Genomic DNA, 17,519 nt, shown 5'->3' on the forward strand with positions numbered 1-17,519 from the left:
AGGTGCAAATAGCTTAATGAGAGAGCAGCAGTGTGATTCACATCAATGCGCTATGTAGATTTTTCTAATAATAAGTGATATCCGTATCACTGTAGACTACACCACTGCTGTCAGCCTTACCTCTAAGCGTTTATTCAAGTTTGATAATCTTTGGATGCCGACAGCAGTCGCAGCATTGGAAGACATAGCTTGGACTGTAGCCTACAAAAGTCTATTCCTGCTATTTTCCCGCGATCCAATAAACACATGATGTGTCATCATACTGGTCTCTGACTTGTGGTCAGACTCACTCAGGTCGAAACACCTTAAACTTGCGCCTTTTTTCAATGCTGATTTGAAAGTCATTGAGAAAACAGAAAAGTGTCAAAGATTTTTTCCGCAAACACCCCTTCTGAATTTAAAAGTAATCCTCAAAGTAATCATCTACTTTTTCAAAAGTATCTGTAATCTGATTACAATATTTTTGCAGTTAATGTAACGGATTACAGTTACCGTTTTTTGTAATCCCTTACATGTAATCCGTTATTCCCCAACCCTGGCCACCCCTATGTAGAGACTGGTATGGTGCTGGAGTGGAGATATTGAATATAAGGTTAAAAAGAGGTGAAATTCCCATTTAACAAAGTATTAAAATCCACAACATTCAATCCATTTCAACATTATAGACAGGAAACAAATTTTGCACAAATGCCGAAATCTAAAGTATGTTCCCACCACTGTGTTATTTTTGTGCAACCTGTTGTGCATGCTGTGGAATGACATCTTCAGTGAATAGACTAGTAGAGCGTGAGAACGCAGTAAACTGATGATGCTACAGTCAGTGGAGAGAGACCATGCAGTGCGGAAGTGCTTCTCAGCAACCCTAAAGCCAGGCTTTACGAGCCATTGACCTGCCTATTGTCTCCCTCCATCCTCTCCCTGCTCTATTACCCTTCCCTGCCCAGCTTGTCTTATCCCCCTTGAGAGTGCATTAAAATGATAGTGCAAATTATCAATGCTGTTCAAGATTCAGCACAGATTATTATAGCAATTGTGAAGATCTTCACAGACCTGCGACTTTTGCATGCTATCTTGAACATGCACGCTTTCTATGATTACATAAGACATTTATAGTTCCTGTAGGCCTACCTCAAAATGTGGCCATGGATGTGTTACTCATTGTAAGGTTGAATGAGTACTGTTACATTAGTTTGTAAGATATTAAATAGTCTAAAGTTAAGGCTGTTTTACAAAAGTAATATTGAATTGTGTTTGGTTGACAACACAAGCAAATATCAACATTTAAAGGATATATAATGCTTGGATAGTTTCATCTGATCCACTGGCGTAATCCTTTTATTTTGTATTTAATTGGAGATGTGAATCCAACCTATAATTTGTTAATTTGCCAACAATTTAATATGCTATTTACTGTATTGCAAAAGTGATATTGGAATTGAACAACCAAATATCAACATTTGAAGGAGATATCTTTGGCCTATCTTTTGTGCCACTGATTTAGTCTGGTTTTAATTCCAGATTAGCTACAAATTAATAATTGATATGTTGGATTCACGTCTCCATCTCAACCAAGAATCAAAGTTAAAGAATTGTCCTAAATGAAATCAAACTTTATGTAAAGTGCATTTAAAGTTTGATTTGATTTAGTCCTGTTCTTTAATTTGAAGATGTGAATCAAACATAGAAATTATTAATTTGTAGACAAACTGGAATTAAAACCTGACTAAGTCAGTTGCACAGATGGAACTATCCAAGCAGAAGATACATCGCCTTCAAATGTTGATATTTGTTTGCGTTGACAACCAAACACAATTCAATATCCAGTTTGTCTACCAATGTGTTGGATTCAGATCTCAATCTCAACCAAAAATTTAAGTTAAAGAATAGGTCTAAATTTAATCTAATCAAACTTTAAATGCAGTTGAAATTATTTTTCAATTGATTTATTCCTATTCTTTAACTTAGATTTTTGGTTGAGGTGGAGAAATGAATCAAACATATTTATGAATAACTTGAAGGTTCAATTTGAAATATTGAATTTGCTCTGTTAAACCTACCCTTTGGAATGACTTCAATAGCAACAGTGAATATATAGATCTCTCAATAAGCATTCTCACGATAGCACATTGGGAGTAGTCAGTGAGAAATGTCAAAGCTAAGCTGGGCTTGGTTAAAACCCTGGATGGGAGACCAAATTAATAGCTGTAGATAGATCAGCTATTCGGTAGGAGGTGCTGCCCAGAGAAATTCATTTTCTGATAATGGAAATAATGTTGAAGATCTGACGTTTCAAAGGTACAAATTCAACATTTTATACAACGTTTGTGAAGTTTGTCATGTAAACTGGTTACAATGATGACATAATGCTGAGGTTGAAATTCCACCCTTTTTTTTTTTTTTATGGAATGCATTTTCCATGTAGATTCCACGGAACAATACATTGACAAATTAAATGAGGTTGAAACTGCAGACACAGTTAAAACTAAAGTTATAAAAATCAATGTTTGACGTCAATTGTCTGTGTGATGGAACGAAATTCACAAAATTAAGCACACAAGTGGTGTCCCACTGGGCGCAAACCGGTTGAATAAATATTCAACCGGTTTGCGCCCAGTGGGACACCACTTGTGTGTTTGGTAATCATATGCAGAGAGAAAGAGAGAGACATTCCTATCCAAACAGCAACCAGGTGTACCATCCTTCCATCCACATATAGACTCCTATGGGACAGTGTGTATGGACCTGTTGGTGTATGGATGTGTGTGGAGTCCTGTCTGGTATTTTGCATATAGGCACTGGGTTTTGATTGAGGTTCTTCATTTGTGTAAACTATGTTTAGACCTGTAGGAACGAGCTATATACACAGAATAGAGTGAAACAGGAAAGTTATTTCCGATATATTAGCTTCATGTAAACTGGACTAACAAACATGTTAGCTTGTATCTCTGTCACACACCTGGCCAACACATGACCGGTTGCCTAGCACCCGGAAGCGCCTACCTACTCTGTGTTGGTTAGTTCTCGGTAATGGGAGGAGAGGCCCAAGGCTGAGGGATAAAGGCCAATAGGGGTTGAAGAGGTTTTCCAAAGATTAGACAATTACAGTGAAGAACAGCTGCTAACTCATGGTATGCATCCCATATGGCACCCTATTCCCTGTATAGTGCACTACTTTTGTAGTACTAAAGTAGTGCACAACATGGAGAATAGGGTTCCATTCGGTAAAGGTCTTCAACTAAAGTAAAAAATAAAAGAGCAACAATAAAATAACAATAACGAGGCTATATACAGGGGGTACCGGTACCGAGTCAATGTGCAGGGGTACAGGTTAGTCGAGGTAATTGAGGTTATATGTACATGTAGGTAGGGGTAAAGTGACTATGCATGGATAATAGATAATAGATAATAGATAATAGACAATAAACAGTGAGTAGCAGCAGTGTAAAAAAGGTGGGGGGGGGGGTCAATGCAGATTTGATTAGCTGTTCAGCAGTCTTATGGCTTGGGGCTAGAAGCTGTTCAGAAGCCTTTTGGACCTAGACTTGGTGCTCCAGGACCGCTTGCCGTGCGGTAGCAGAGAGAACAGTCTATGACTGGCTGGAGTTTTTGAAAAATGTTTGTGCCTTCCTCTGACACCGCCTGGTATAGAGGTCCTGGATGGTAGGAAGCTTGGCCCCAGTGATGTACTGGGCCGTACGGACTACCCTCTGTAGTGCCTTGTGGTCGGAGGCTGAGTAGTTGCCATACTAAGCAGTGATGCAACCAGTCAGGATGCTCTCGATGGTGCAGCTGTAGAACCTTTTGAGGATCTGAGGACCCATGCCAGATCTTTTCAGTCTCCTGAGGGGAATAGGTTTTGTCGTGACCGCTACACGACTGTCATGGTGTGCTTGGACCATGTTAGTTTGTTGGTGATGTGGACACTAAGGAACTTGAAGCTCTCAACCTGCTCCACCACAGCCCCGTCGATGAGAATGGGGGAGTGCTCGGTCCTCTTTTTCCTGTAGTCCACAATCATATTACAAACTCAGACAGGGAGAGGTTGAAATGTTATTGAAGACACTTGCTGGTTGGTCAGCGCTTGCTCACAGTACATGTCCTGGTAATCCGTTTGGCCCTGCGGCCTTGTGAATATCTTACTCACATCGGCTGCGGAGAGCATGATCACACAGTCTTCCGGTACAGCTGGTGCTCTCGTGCATGTTTCAGTGTTATTTGCCTTGAAGCAAGCATAAAAGTAGTTTAGCTCGTCTGGTAGGCACGTGTCACTGGGCAGCTCTCGGCTGTGCTTCCCTTTGTAGTCTGTAATTGTTTGCAAGTCTTGCCACATCCGACTAGCGTCAGAGCCGGTGTAGAAAGACTCGATCTTAGTCCTGTATTGATGCTTTGCTTGTTTGATGGTTCGTCGGAGGGCATAGTGGGATTTGTTATAAGCCTTCCTGGTTAGAGTCCCGCTCCTTGAAAGCGGCAGCTCTAGCCTTTAGCTCAGTGCGGATGCTGCCTGTAATCCATAGCTTCTAGTTGGGGTATGTACGTACAGTCACTGTACGTACATCGATGCACTTATTGATGAAGCTAATGATAGATGTGGTGTACTTCAGTCTGTGCTAGCAAAACAGTCCTGTAGCTTAGCATCTGCTTCATTTTACCTCTTTTTTTATTGACCTAGTCACTGGTGCTTCCTACTTTAATTTTTGATTGTAAGCAGGAATCAGGAGGATGGAATTATGGTCGGATTTGCTAAATGGAGGGCGAGGGAGAGCTTTGTATGCGTCTGTCTGTGTGGAGTACAGGCTTGTCCAGAGTTTTTTTCCCTCTGGTTGCACATTTAACAAGCTGATAGAAATGTGGAAAAACTGATTTAAGTTTCCCTGCATTAAAGTCCCCGGCTACTAGCAGCGCCGCCTCTGGGTGAGCATTTTCTTGTTTGCTTATGACGGAATACAGCTCCTTCAATGCTATCTTAGTGCCAACCTCTGACTGAGGTGGTATGTAAACAGCTATGAAGAATACAGATGAGAACTCTCTGTAGGTAGTGTGGTCTACAGCTTTTCATGATATATTCAACCTTAGGCGAGCAATAGCTCAAGATATCCTTAGATATCAGCTGTTATTTACAAAAATATTGTAAAATGGCGCCGGAGTAGTAGGCAGATATTTAACGTGCCCCCAACCGATATTGTTTTTTGTTCGTTTATCTGTGTTGTTTGTAACTTATTTTTTTACTCATTTTGTGCATAATGTTGCCACTACCATCTCTTATGACCGAAAATAACTTCTAGACATCAGGACTGCGATTGCTCACCACGGTCTAGCAGAATTATTTTTCTTCTTTCACGACTCTGATAAGCCCGAGGCGGAGGATATACGGCTCCCTCAGGAACAGGCCCTGACCCCCGTGATCTGCGTGAAGAGGAGGCGGAGAAAGAGAGGCCGGAGAGCGGTCTGCCTTCTGAGAATTCGGAAGAGATCATATAATCCCCCACTTCCCTCAATTCTGCTAGAAAACTTGCAATCTTTGGACAACAAAATTGTCAAGTTACGGGGAAGATTAAACTACCAACTGGACATTAAAAACAGTAACATCTTATGCTTCATGGAGTCGTGGCTGAACGACGACAATATCAACATACAGCTGGCTAGTTATACGATGTACCGGCAGGATAGAACAGCGGCGTCTGGTAAGACAAGGGGTGGCGGACTATGTATTTCTTTTCAAAAGGGTAGCTTTTTCAGAGGAAATGAAATGTGACCATACTTTAGCACTCATATACTGTATCATCAATGATGCTATTGAGGGTTATATATCATTTGCAAAGTCATCAGCAGCTATTGTTTCAATTCAACCCAGAATAAAAAATAAACAATAAAATAGGCCTATGGTTTCATGCTCTGGTTGTAATGATATTTAGTGATAGTGTTTGGTTGTCAAAGCAAACACTAAGATGTATCTTCTGCTTAGATAGTTCCACCTGTGCCACTGACTTAATCTGGCTTTAATTCCAGTTTTCTACAAATAAATCATTAATACGTTGGATTCACATCTCCATCTCAACAATAAATCTAAGAAAAAAATAGGACTACATCGAATCTTAAAGTGCATTTAAAGTTTTATTTGATGTAATCCTATTCTTTATTGTTGATTTTTGGTTGAGATGGAGCTGTTAATCCAACATATCAATTACTCATTTGAAGACAAACTGGAATCAAAGCCATACTAGACCAGTAGATACATCTCCTTTAAATGTTAATATTTGGTTGCATTGACAACTAAACACAATTTAATATAACTTTTATATACACCATGTAATTTCAACGTGGAAATATGACTTTTTCCACATTTTGTTACGTTACAGCCTTTTTCTAAAGTTGATTCAATTAGATTATTTCCTAATCAATCTTCACACAATACCCCATAATGACAAAGCAAATACAGGTTTTTCGAAATGTTATCAAAAAAACAAAAAAATTCAAAATGAAATATTACATTTACATAAGTATTCAGACCCTTTACTCAGTACTTGGTTGAAGCACCTTTGGCAGTGATTACAGCCCTGATGTCTTCTTGGGAATGACTCTACAAGCTTGGCACACCTGTATTTGTGGAGTTTCTCCCATTCTTCTCTGCAGATCCTCTCATGCTCTGTGAGGTTGCGTGGGGAGCGTTTCTGCACAGCTATTTTCAGGTTGCCAGAGATGTTCGATCGGGTTCAAGTCCGGGCTCTGGCTGGGCCACTCAAGGACATTCAGAGACTTGTCCCGAAGCCACTCATGCGTTGTTTTGGCTGTGTGCTTAGGGTCATTGTCCTGTTGGAAGGTGAACCTTCGCCCTAGTCTGAGGTCCTGAGTGCTCTGGAGCAGGTTTTCATCAAGGATCTCACTGTACTTTTCTCCGTTCAGCTTTCCCTCGATCCTGACTAGTCTCCCAGTACCTGCCCCTGAAAAATCATGTCCAATCAATTGAATTTACCCCATGTGGATTCCAATGAAGTTGTAAAAACATCTCAAGGATGATCAATGGATGCACCTGAGCTCAATTTCGAGTCTCATAGGAAAGGGTCTGAATACTTATGTAAATAATGTATGTCTGTTTTGTATTTTTTACACATTTGCAAAAATATCTAAAAAACAGTTTTTGCTTTGTCATTATGGGGTACTGTGTAGATTGATGAGGGAAATGTTTTATTTTGTCAATTTTAGAATAAGGCTGTAACGTAACAAAATGTGGAAAAAGAGAAGGGGTCTGAATACTTTCCAAATGCCTTGTATTTGGTTGAGAAGTTGATTATGAGATTTCAGCCTTCATTCACCCACTCAAAAAGACAACCAGAAGTTTGTTGAAATTCCCGATGTGCTATCACTACGCTTCAAACATCTAAAAGCACAAACGAATTCTAATGGAAAAACAATGTCTGATTTTTTTGTCTAGTTTTCATCTAAATGTATTATCACTGTGCTTTCAACCATATAAAAGCATGTCAGATATTTTGTATTTATACAACACTTTAAAGTTATCACGATGCTTCATCTAATGGCACAACCAAATAACCTCGATTGCAGTTGCGATTAGGCTACATTAAAAATAAATGTTCTTCAGGCTAGGGTCTATTTTTCTCCACTTCCTGTCTGACTGACGTGCCCAAAGCAAACTGCCTGTTGCTCAGGCCCTGAAGCCAGGATAAGCATATAATTGGTACCATTAGAAAGGAGACACTGACGTTTGTGGAAATTTTTAAATAATGTAGGAGACTACAACACAATAGATATGGTAGGAGAAAACCAACCTGAATTATTTTTTTGATAGCCCATGCTCTTACAATGGAATGTATAGGGGCATATCCAAATCCAGCTCCCAGTTGCAATTCCTATGGCTTCCACTAGATGTCAACAGTCTTTGTTCAAGGGTTCAGGCTTGTTTCTTCCAAAACGAGGAAGAATAATGAGTTTTAGTACTGTTGGAAATCAGTCTGTGTGCGCACCTGCTAATATCACTTTCCTATTGAACATACATCTTTTCGTATGAAATAGTTTAGTTTAATTACATTTTAGGGTACCTGAGGATTAAATAGAATTGTATTTTGACTTGTTTTAACAAAGTTTAGCGGTAGCAATTTGGAATCCTTTCTCTGCATGTTGAACGAGTGGATTACTGAAATCGATGGCACCAACTAAACAGACTTTTTGGGATATAAAAAAGGTTTTTATCTAACAAAACGACACTACATGTTGTGGCTGGGACCCTTTGGAGTGCAAATCAGAGGAAGATTTTCAAAAAGTAATTGAATATTTAATTGATATTTGTGAATTTATGAAACCTGTGCTGGTTGAAAAATATTTTGATGTGGGGCGCCGTCCTCTAACAATCGCATGGCATGCTTTCGCTGTAAAGCCTATTGTAAATCAGACAATGCAGTTAAATTAACAAGAAGTTAAGCTTTTAACCGATATAAGACACTTGTATGTACCTAAATGTTTAATATCCATAATTTTTATGATTATTTATTTGAATTGTGCGCCCTCCAGTTTCACCGGAAGTTGTCGACAGGTGTCCCGCTAGCGGGACGCCTAGCCTTAAATACAGAGTGCATAGAGCAAGTGATTAATGCTGCTTGAACATTGTGCAGATTATTATTGCAATTGTGGAGATCTCCACAGACCTGTGACCTTTGCATGACAGCTTGAACATGCACGCTTTATAAGATTACATAAGACATTTATAGTTAGACTACAGTAGGCTAACCTCAATGGGGCCATGGATGTGTTACTCATTTTAAGGTTGAATAAAGGTTTATGCCAGGTTTATGAATTAGCCTTAACTTTAGGCTATTTACTGTATAACAAAAGTAATATTGAATTGTTTTTGGTTGAGAAAACCAAATATCAACATTTAAAGGATATCTGATGCTTGGATAGTGTCACGTTATCCTTCGATAGCAGGAAAGGGCTAAAGTCAAGCGCAGGAGACTGAGGTCCGTTGAACAGACGTTTAATAATCCAAAGAGCAAATGCCGCACCAAGGCAGGGTGCGCAATCAAAATAAGGCAGGAGGACAGCTCCAAAATCCAAACTGATAGGGCGCAGCCCAGCAACCCTAATGCCTAACAAGATACGCGGCGTAACACAATACATGAAAAAATCCTTCCCACCACATAAAACATGACAAGCAACAATCCCGCACGAATCCCAAACAAAACAGACAAACTAAATACCCCCCCACTAATGACAAACAATGAACAGGTGCAGACTAAAACAGACACAACCAAAAGACACCGAAACATGGATCGGTGGCAGCTAGTAGTCCGGCGACGATGACCGCCGAGCACCGCCCGACCGGGGAGAGGCGCCACCTTCTCTGGGCAGTTGTGACAGAGTTTGATCTGAGCCCCTGGGTTAATCCTATTCTTTAACTGTTGTTTTGATTTAGTTGGAAACATGAATCCAACATATAATTTAACTTGTCCACAAGTTAATAGGCTATTTATTGTCCCAATGGGCACAAACTGGTTGAATCACCTTGTCACAATTTACATTGAAACAATGTTATCTAAATGGAAATTACATTGGATTTGAAAAAGTAATCAACTGTTATTTTGAGTGTGAAATTTCAAACACAGGATTATGTAATCATTGTAGCCAATTTTTAACATACACTGCATGACCAAAAGTATGTGGACACCAGCTCGTCAAACATTTCGTTCCAAAATCGTGGGCATTAATATGGAGTTGGTCCCCCCTTCACTGCTATAACAGCCTCCATTCGTCTGGGAAGGCTTTCACTAGATGTTGGAACATTACTATGGGAACTTCCTTCCATTCAGCCGCAAGAGCATTAGTGAGGTCGGGCACTGATGTTCGGCGATTAGGCCTGGCTCACAGTCAGGGTTCCAATTCTTCCCTAGGTGTTAGATGGGGTTGAGGTCATGGACCTCACTTTGTGCACGGCGACATTGTCATGCTGAAACAGGAAACGGCCTTCCCCAAACTGTTGCCACAAAGTTGGAGGCACAGAATCGTCTAGAATGTCATTGTATGCTGTGGTGTTAAGATTTTCCCTCTCTGGAACTAAGAGGCCTAATCCGAACCATGAAAAAAAGCCCCAGACCATTATTCCTCTTACTTCAAGCTTTACAGTTCTCCTGGCATCTGTCAATCACAGATTCATCCTTCGGACTGCCAGATGGTGAAGCGTGATTCATCACTCCAGAGAACATGTTTCCACTGCTCAAGTGTCCAATAGCGGTGAGCATTACACAACTCCAGCTGATGCTCAACCACAAATAAAAGTGGCTCAGATGGAACTATCCAAGCAGTAGATGCATGTCCTTGAAATGTGTCATCCAAACACAATTCAATATTACTTTTGACATACATAGTACCGGTTCCAGGCATAAGCAATATAAGAGGTCAACAGGTGCAATTTCGAAATTAGGTTGTGTATCAGCATTTTTTCTCATATTTCAGTCACTGATAGTCACTCGATAAGCCATGTTAGCTAACATTTTTTAGATTGGTAGATAGTCTAGCAAGCTATCTGAACTTGAGGTAATCAAGGCTGAATACCAACCGGGCACACAGGGCAGTGCCTCCATTGATTTTGTTATTCATTATCACTCTGCTGTCATATTTGTATTTGTATTTATTATGGATCCCATTAACTCTTCCTGGGGTCCGGCAAAATTAAGGCAGTTATACAATTTTAAAAACATTACATTCATAACATTCCTAACATTCAATACATTCATAATGAGGCAGGAGACATGAAAGGTGGGGTGGACTCTGAGCGTTCTAGGCAACTTGAGTCGAACCACAACAGGATTGATCACTCTCCACCACAAACGGACCAATGAACTTCGGTGACAGTTTCTTTGACTCAGTCCGCAGAGGAAGATCCCGTGTAGCCAACCATACCTTATCTCCGATGGCATAAGCGGGAGCTGGAATCCGGCGACGATTCGCCTGGAGCTGATAACGGTCAGAAACTCTAAGGAGAGCCTTTCTGGCCCGATGCCAGGTCCGGTGGCAACGACGAATGTGGGCCTGGACCGAGGGTACCGAGAGATTCTTCTCCTGAGAAGGAAACAAGGGGGGTTGGTAACCGTACAGGCACTGGAAGGGAGACATCCCAGTAGCAGATGTAGGGAGAGTATTGTGGGCATACTCGACCCATGGCAACTGAGAGGACCAAGAGCTGGGGTTGGAGGAGACAAGGCAGCACAGCGTGGATTCCATCGTCTGGTTGGCTCTCTCTGCCTGACCATTAGATTGGGGATGAAATCCAGATGTGAGACTGACAGTTGCTCCAATGGCCAAATAGAAAGATTTCCAGACAGCAGAGGTAAACTGAGGACCACAGTCGGAAACTATGTCACTGGGCAACCCGTGGACCCTGAAAACCTCCCTAACCAGGATCTCGGACATCTCAGAGGCAGAGGGAAGCTTGGAGATGGGTACAAAGTGGGCGAACTTGCTGAATCTGTCCACAATAGTCAGAATGACCGTGTTCCCATCAGAAGAGGGCAACCCAGTGACAAAGTCCAGGGCCAGATGCGACCATGGTCGCCGGGGAATAGGTAGGGAGTGAAGAAGTCCAGAGCTGGCCCGATTGGCACTTTTATTCTGTGCACATACTGGGCATGCAGCAACAAACCTCCGGGTATCTTCTCCCATGGCAGTCCACCAAAATCGTCTGCGTAGTAACGCCATCGTTCGAGCCACCCCCGGGTGACAAGCCATCTTGCTGGCGTGGGACCATTGGAGGACAGCAGACCGGACCGACTCAGGCACAAACAACCGACTGGGTGGACCGCTACCGGGACCAGGCTGCGTCCGAAGGGCCGCCAGAACCTCCATGTGACTGCTCCCACGACGAAGTTCTGGGGAAGAATCGTCTCGGTCTTGGCCCCACTCTCCTCCGTCTTGGAAAACATCCGGGACAAGGCGTCTGCCTTACCGTTCTTAGACCCAGAACGTCAGGGAAAAATTAATGCGTCCAAAAAACAAAGCCCACCGGCCTAACGCGAGTTGAGACGTCTAGCCGATCGCACATAAGCAAGATTCTTGTGGTCAGTCCAGACAATAAACGGTTGCTCCGCTCCCTCCAACCACTCCTCCAAGGCCAGTTTCACCGTGAGAAGCTCCCGGTTACCCATATCGTAATTCCTCTCCACAGCCGAAAGACGATGAGAGTAGAAAGCGCAGGGATGGAGTTTACCGTCAGTGGAGCTTCACTGAGACAGGATGGCGCCAACCCCCACATCAGATGCGTCCACTTCCACGACAAACTGCCGGGCAGCGTCAGGTTGAGAGAGAATCGGGGCGTTGGTGAATCGACTCTTCAATTCCAGAAATGCTCGGTCTGCCTCAGGATTCCAACTGAAGGTCCTGGTGCTAGAAGTCAGAGCAGTTAACCTGTTAGGGCTAGGGGGCAGTATTGACACTGCTGGATAAAAAACATACCCGATTTAATCTGGTTACCACTCCTACCCAGTAACTAGAATATGCATATACTTATTACATATGGATAGAAAACACCCTAAATTTTCTAAAACTGTTTGAATGGTGTCTGTGAGTATAACAGAACTCAAATGGCAGGTCAAAACCTGAGAGATTCCTTTACAGGAAGTGGCCTGTCTGACCATTTCTTGAACTTCTTTTCCATCTCTATCATTTACTAAGGATCTCTGCTCTAACGTGACACTTCCCACGTCGTCCATAGGCGCTCAGAGCCCGGGAAAAAACAGAATGTCGTCATTCCAGCCCCAGGCTGAAACACATTATCGCCTTTCTCAAGTGGCCGATCAAGGGACACTGGGCTTATGCGCATGACCCGACCGCCCCCGCCTTTGGGATTTTTTCCTCTGTTTGCCGAAAAGGAGATTCCCTGTCGGAATATTATCGCTTTTCTACGAGAAAAATGTCGTAAAAATTGATTTTAAACAGCGGTTGACATGCTTCGAAGTACGGTAATGGAATATTTAGAATTTTATTGTCACGAATTGCGCCATGCGCGCGACACTTCTTTACTATTTCGGATAGTGTCTGGAACGCATCGAACAAAACGCCGCTATTCGGATATAACGATGGATTATTTTGGACCAAACCAACATTTGTTATTGAAGTAGCAGTCCTGGGTGTGCATTCTGACGAAGACAACAAAAGGTAATCAAACTTTTATAATAGTAAATATGATTATGGTGAGTGCTAAACTTGCCGGGTGTCTAAATAGCGAGCCCGTGATGCCTGGGCTATGTACTTAGAATATTGCAAAATGTGCTTTCACCAAAAAGCTATTTTAAAATCGGACATATCGAGTGCATAGAGGAGGTCTGTATCTATAATTCTTAAAATAATTGTTATGCTTTTTGTGAACGTTTATCGTGAGTAATTTAGTAAAATGTTAGCGAATTCCCCGGAAGGGGGGTATGCTAGTTCTGAACGTCACATGCTAATGTAAAAAGCTGGTTTTTGATATAAATATGAACTTGATTGAACAAAACATGCATGTATTGTATAACATAATGTCCTAGGGTTGTCATCTGATGAAGATCATCAAAGGTGAGTGCTGCATTTAGCTGTCTTCTGGGTTTTGGTGACATTATATGCTGGCTTGAAAAATGGGTGTCTGATTATTTCTGGCTTGGTACTCTGCTGACATAATATAATGTTTTGCTTTCGTTGTAAAGCCTTTTTGAAATCGGACAGTGTGGTTAGATTAACGAGAGTCTTGTCTTTAAATAGCTGTAAAATAGTCATATGTTTGAGAAATTGAAGTAATAGGATTTTTAAGGTTTTGAAAATCGCGCCACAGGCTGACAGTGGCTGTTACGTCCATAGAGGTTAATGGAGCGGCCACACGGCTGTAGTCACGGATAAATCTACGATAGAAATTTGCAAACCCCAGAAACCTCTGGAGCTGCAATCTCGTATCAGGCTGGGCCCAATCCAGAACTGCCCTAACCTTCTCTTGGTACATCTTAATCTCTCCCCGGGAGATGATGTACCCGAGGAAGGATGTACTGTGGGCGTGAAAGTCACTTTTCGGCCTTCACAAACAGGCGGTTCTCCAACAACCGCTGCAGAACCTGCTTGACATGATGGACGTGGCTGGAAGGCTCCTTAGAGAAGATCAAAATGTCATCCAGGTAAACGAACACAAACAGACCGATCATATCTCTCAAGACGTCATTAACCATGCTCTGGAACACTGCTGGAGCATTGATCAATCCAAACGGCATCACCAGATACTCGAAATGATCCATCGGTGTATTGAAGCCAGTCAACCACTCGTCCCCCTCTCTGATACGGACCAGATGATACACATTGCATAGATCTAGCTTAGTGAACACCGTAGCACCCTGTAAGGAATCGAAAGCTGAGCTCATCTATGGCAGGGGATACTTGTTCTTGACCGTAATATCATTCAACCCCCGATAATCAATACAAGGTCGAAGAGAGCCATCCTTCTTACTCACAAAAAAGAATCCTGCCCCCAGGGGTGATGACGAGGGACGAATGAGACCAGCAGCTAGAGACTCCTTTATGTAGGTCTCCAAAGCTTCCCGTTCAGGTTGAGAGATGCTGTATAACAGTCCCTTGGGATAGGCAGCTTCAGGGAACAGGTTAATGGCACAATCATAAGGTCGGTGGGGAGGAAGTGACAGAGCCTTCTGCTTACTGAACACTTCACCCAATTCGTGATATGTTTCAGGAACCAGGGACAAATCTGGGGGGTTAGAATAACTGACCTGATTGGGAACAGAATGAGAACAGGCCGTCTTCAGGCAGTTAGCATGACATACTGTGCTCCAACTAGTTACCTTGCCAGTCACCCAATCGAATGTGGGATTGTGCTCTCTCAGCCAGGGGTATCCAAGAACCAGAGGAACATGGGGAGAAGGCAGAATGAAGAAGGAGACAACCTCTGAATGATTCCCTGACAACAACATCTTAACCGGTTCAGTCCTCATAGTGATACGTAACAGACAACTGTCATCCAGAGTGGTTGCTTCAATGGCTTCCGGTAACTTCTCCTTGGAAAGCCCCAGCTGTTCCACCAAGTCGGCATCTATAAAGCTGCCTTCTGCACCTGAGTCGATAAATGCGTTAATCGCTAAACTCTGGGTCTTGTTCATGAGTGTAGCAGGAAAAAGGGGTTTAACCTGTTGGGGCTAGGGGGCAGTATTTGCACGGCCGGATAAAAAACGTACCCGATTTAATCTGGTTACTACTCCTGCCCAGTAACTAGAATATGCATATAATTATTGGCTTTGGATAGAAAACACCCTAAAGTTTCTAAAACTGTTTGAATGGTGTCTGCGAGTATAACAGAACTCATTTGGCAGGCCAAAACCTGAGAAGATTCCTTACAGGAAGTGGCCTGTCTGACCATTTCTTGCCTTCCTTGATCATCTCTAACAAATACAGGGGATCTCTGGCATGACGTGACACTTCCTACGGCTCCCATGGGCTCTCAGAAGGCGGGAAAAAGCTGAACGATGTAATTCCATCCCCAGGCTGAAACACATTAGCGCGTTTGGCAAGTGCTCTATCAGAGGGCCATTAGACTGAGGCTCATGCATGAGGGGATAGCATGCTTTTACTTTCACTCTCTTTGTAATAAAAAAACGATTTCCCGGTCGGAATATTATCGCTTTTTTACGAGAAAAATTGCATAAAAATTGATTTTAAACAGCGGCTGACATGCTTCGAAGTACGGTAATGGAATATTTAGAATTTTTTTGTCACGAAATGCGCCATGCTCGTCACCCTTATTTACCCTTTCGGATAGTGTCTTGAACGCACGAACAAAACGCCGCTATTTGGATATAACAATGGATTATTTGGGACCAAACCAACATTTGTTATTGAAGTAGAAGTCCTGGGAGTGCATTCTGACGAAGAACAGCAAAGGTAATAACATTTTTCTTATAGTAAATCTGACTTTGGTGAGTGCTAAACTTGCTGGGTGTCTAAATAGCTAGCCCTGTGATGCCGGGCTATTTACTGAGAATAATGCAAAATGTGCTTTCACCGAAAAGCTATTTTAAAATCGGACATAGCGAGTTCTGTATCTATAATTCTTAAAATAATTGTTATGCTTTTTGTGAACGTTTATCGTGAGTAATTTAGTACATTTTTTGTAAATTCACCGGAAGTTTGCGGGGGGTATGCTAGTTCTGAACGTCACATGCTAATGTAAAAAGCTGGTTTTTGATATAAATATGAACTTGATCGAACAAAACATGCATGTATTGTATAACATAATGTCCTAGGGTTGTCATCTGATGAAGATCAAAGATTAGTGCTGCATTTAGCTGTGGTTTGGGTTTATGTGACATTATATGCTAGCTTGAAAAATGGGTGTCTGATTATTTCTGGCTGGGTACTCTGCTGACATAATCTAATGTTTTGCTTTCGTTGTAAAGCCTTTTTGAAATCGGACAGTGTGGTTAGATTAACGAGAGTCTTGTCTTTAAAATTGTGTAAAATAGTCATATGTTTGAGAAATTGAAGTAATAGGACAGGCTAACAGAACTATTGAGAGGTTGAAACTGACTCGCTAAAAGACCTCCCAAACTTAGCGAGCCGAGCACTTTAACCTGTTGGGGCTAGGGGGCAGTATTTTCACGGCTGGATAAAAAAACGTACCCGATTTAATCTGGTTACTAATCCTACCCAGTAACTAGAATATGCATATACTTATTATATATGGATAGAAAACACCCTAAAGTTTCTAAAACTGTTTGAATGGTGTCTGTGAGTATAACAGAACTCATTTGGCAGGCAAAACCCTGAGACATTTTCTGACAGGAAGTGGATACCTGATGTGTTGAATTACCTATAAGCCTATGCCATTGAAACACACAGGGGTTGATTAATGTTTTGGCACTTCCTATTGCTTCCACTAGATGTCACCAGCCTTTACAAAGTGTTTTGAGTCTTTTACTGTGAGATCTGACCGAACAAGAGCCATGGAACGGTGATGGCCGATTAGACTCTGGCGCGCGAGTTCATGTTGGGTACCCTCGTTCCAATACGTTATAAAAGAGAATGCATTCGTCCACCTTGAATATTATTCATGTTCTGGTTAAAAAAGGCACTAATGATTTATGCTATACAACGTTTGACATGTTTGAACGAACGTAAATATATTTTTTCCCCTCGTTCATGACGAGAAGTCCGGCTGGCTTAGATCATGTGCTAACAACACGGATCTTTTTGGATATAAATGATGAGCTTTTTTGAACAAAACTACATTCGTTATGGACCTGGGATCCCGGGAAGTGACATCTGATGAAGAGAATCAAAGGTAATGGATTATTTACATAGTATTTTCGATTTTAGATCTCTCCAACATGGCCGTTTGTCTGTATAGCAAAGCATATTTTTCTGGGCGCAGTGCTCAGATTATTGCAAAGTGTGATTTCCCAGTAAGGTTATTTTTAAATCTGGCAAGTTGATTGCGTTCAAGAGATGTAAATCTATAATTCTTTAAATGACAATATAATATTTTACCAATG

The sequence above is a fragment of the Salmo salar genome, chromosome ssa06, assembly GCF_905237065.1.
Source record: "Salmo salar chromosome ssa06, Ssal_v3.1, whole genome shotgun sequence".
Classification (NCBI taxonomy): domain Eukaryota; kingdom Metazoa; phylum Chordata; class Actinopteri; order Salmoniformes; family Salmonidae; genus Salmo; species Salmo salar.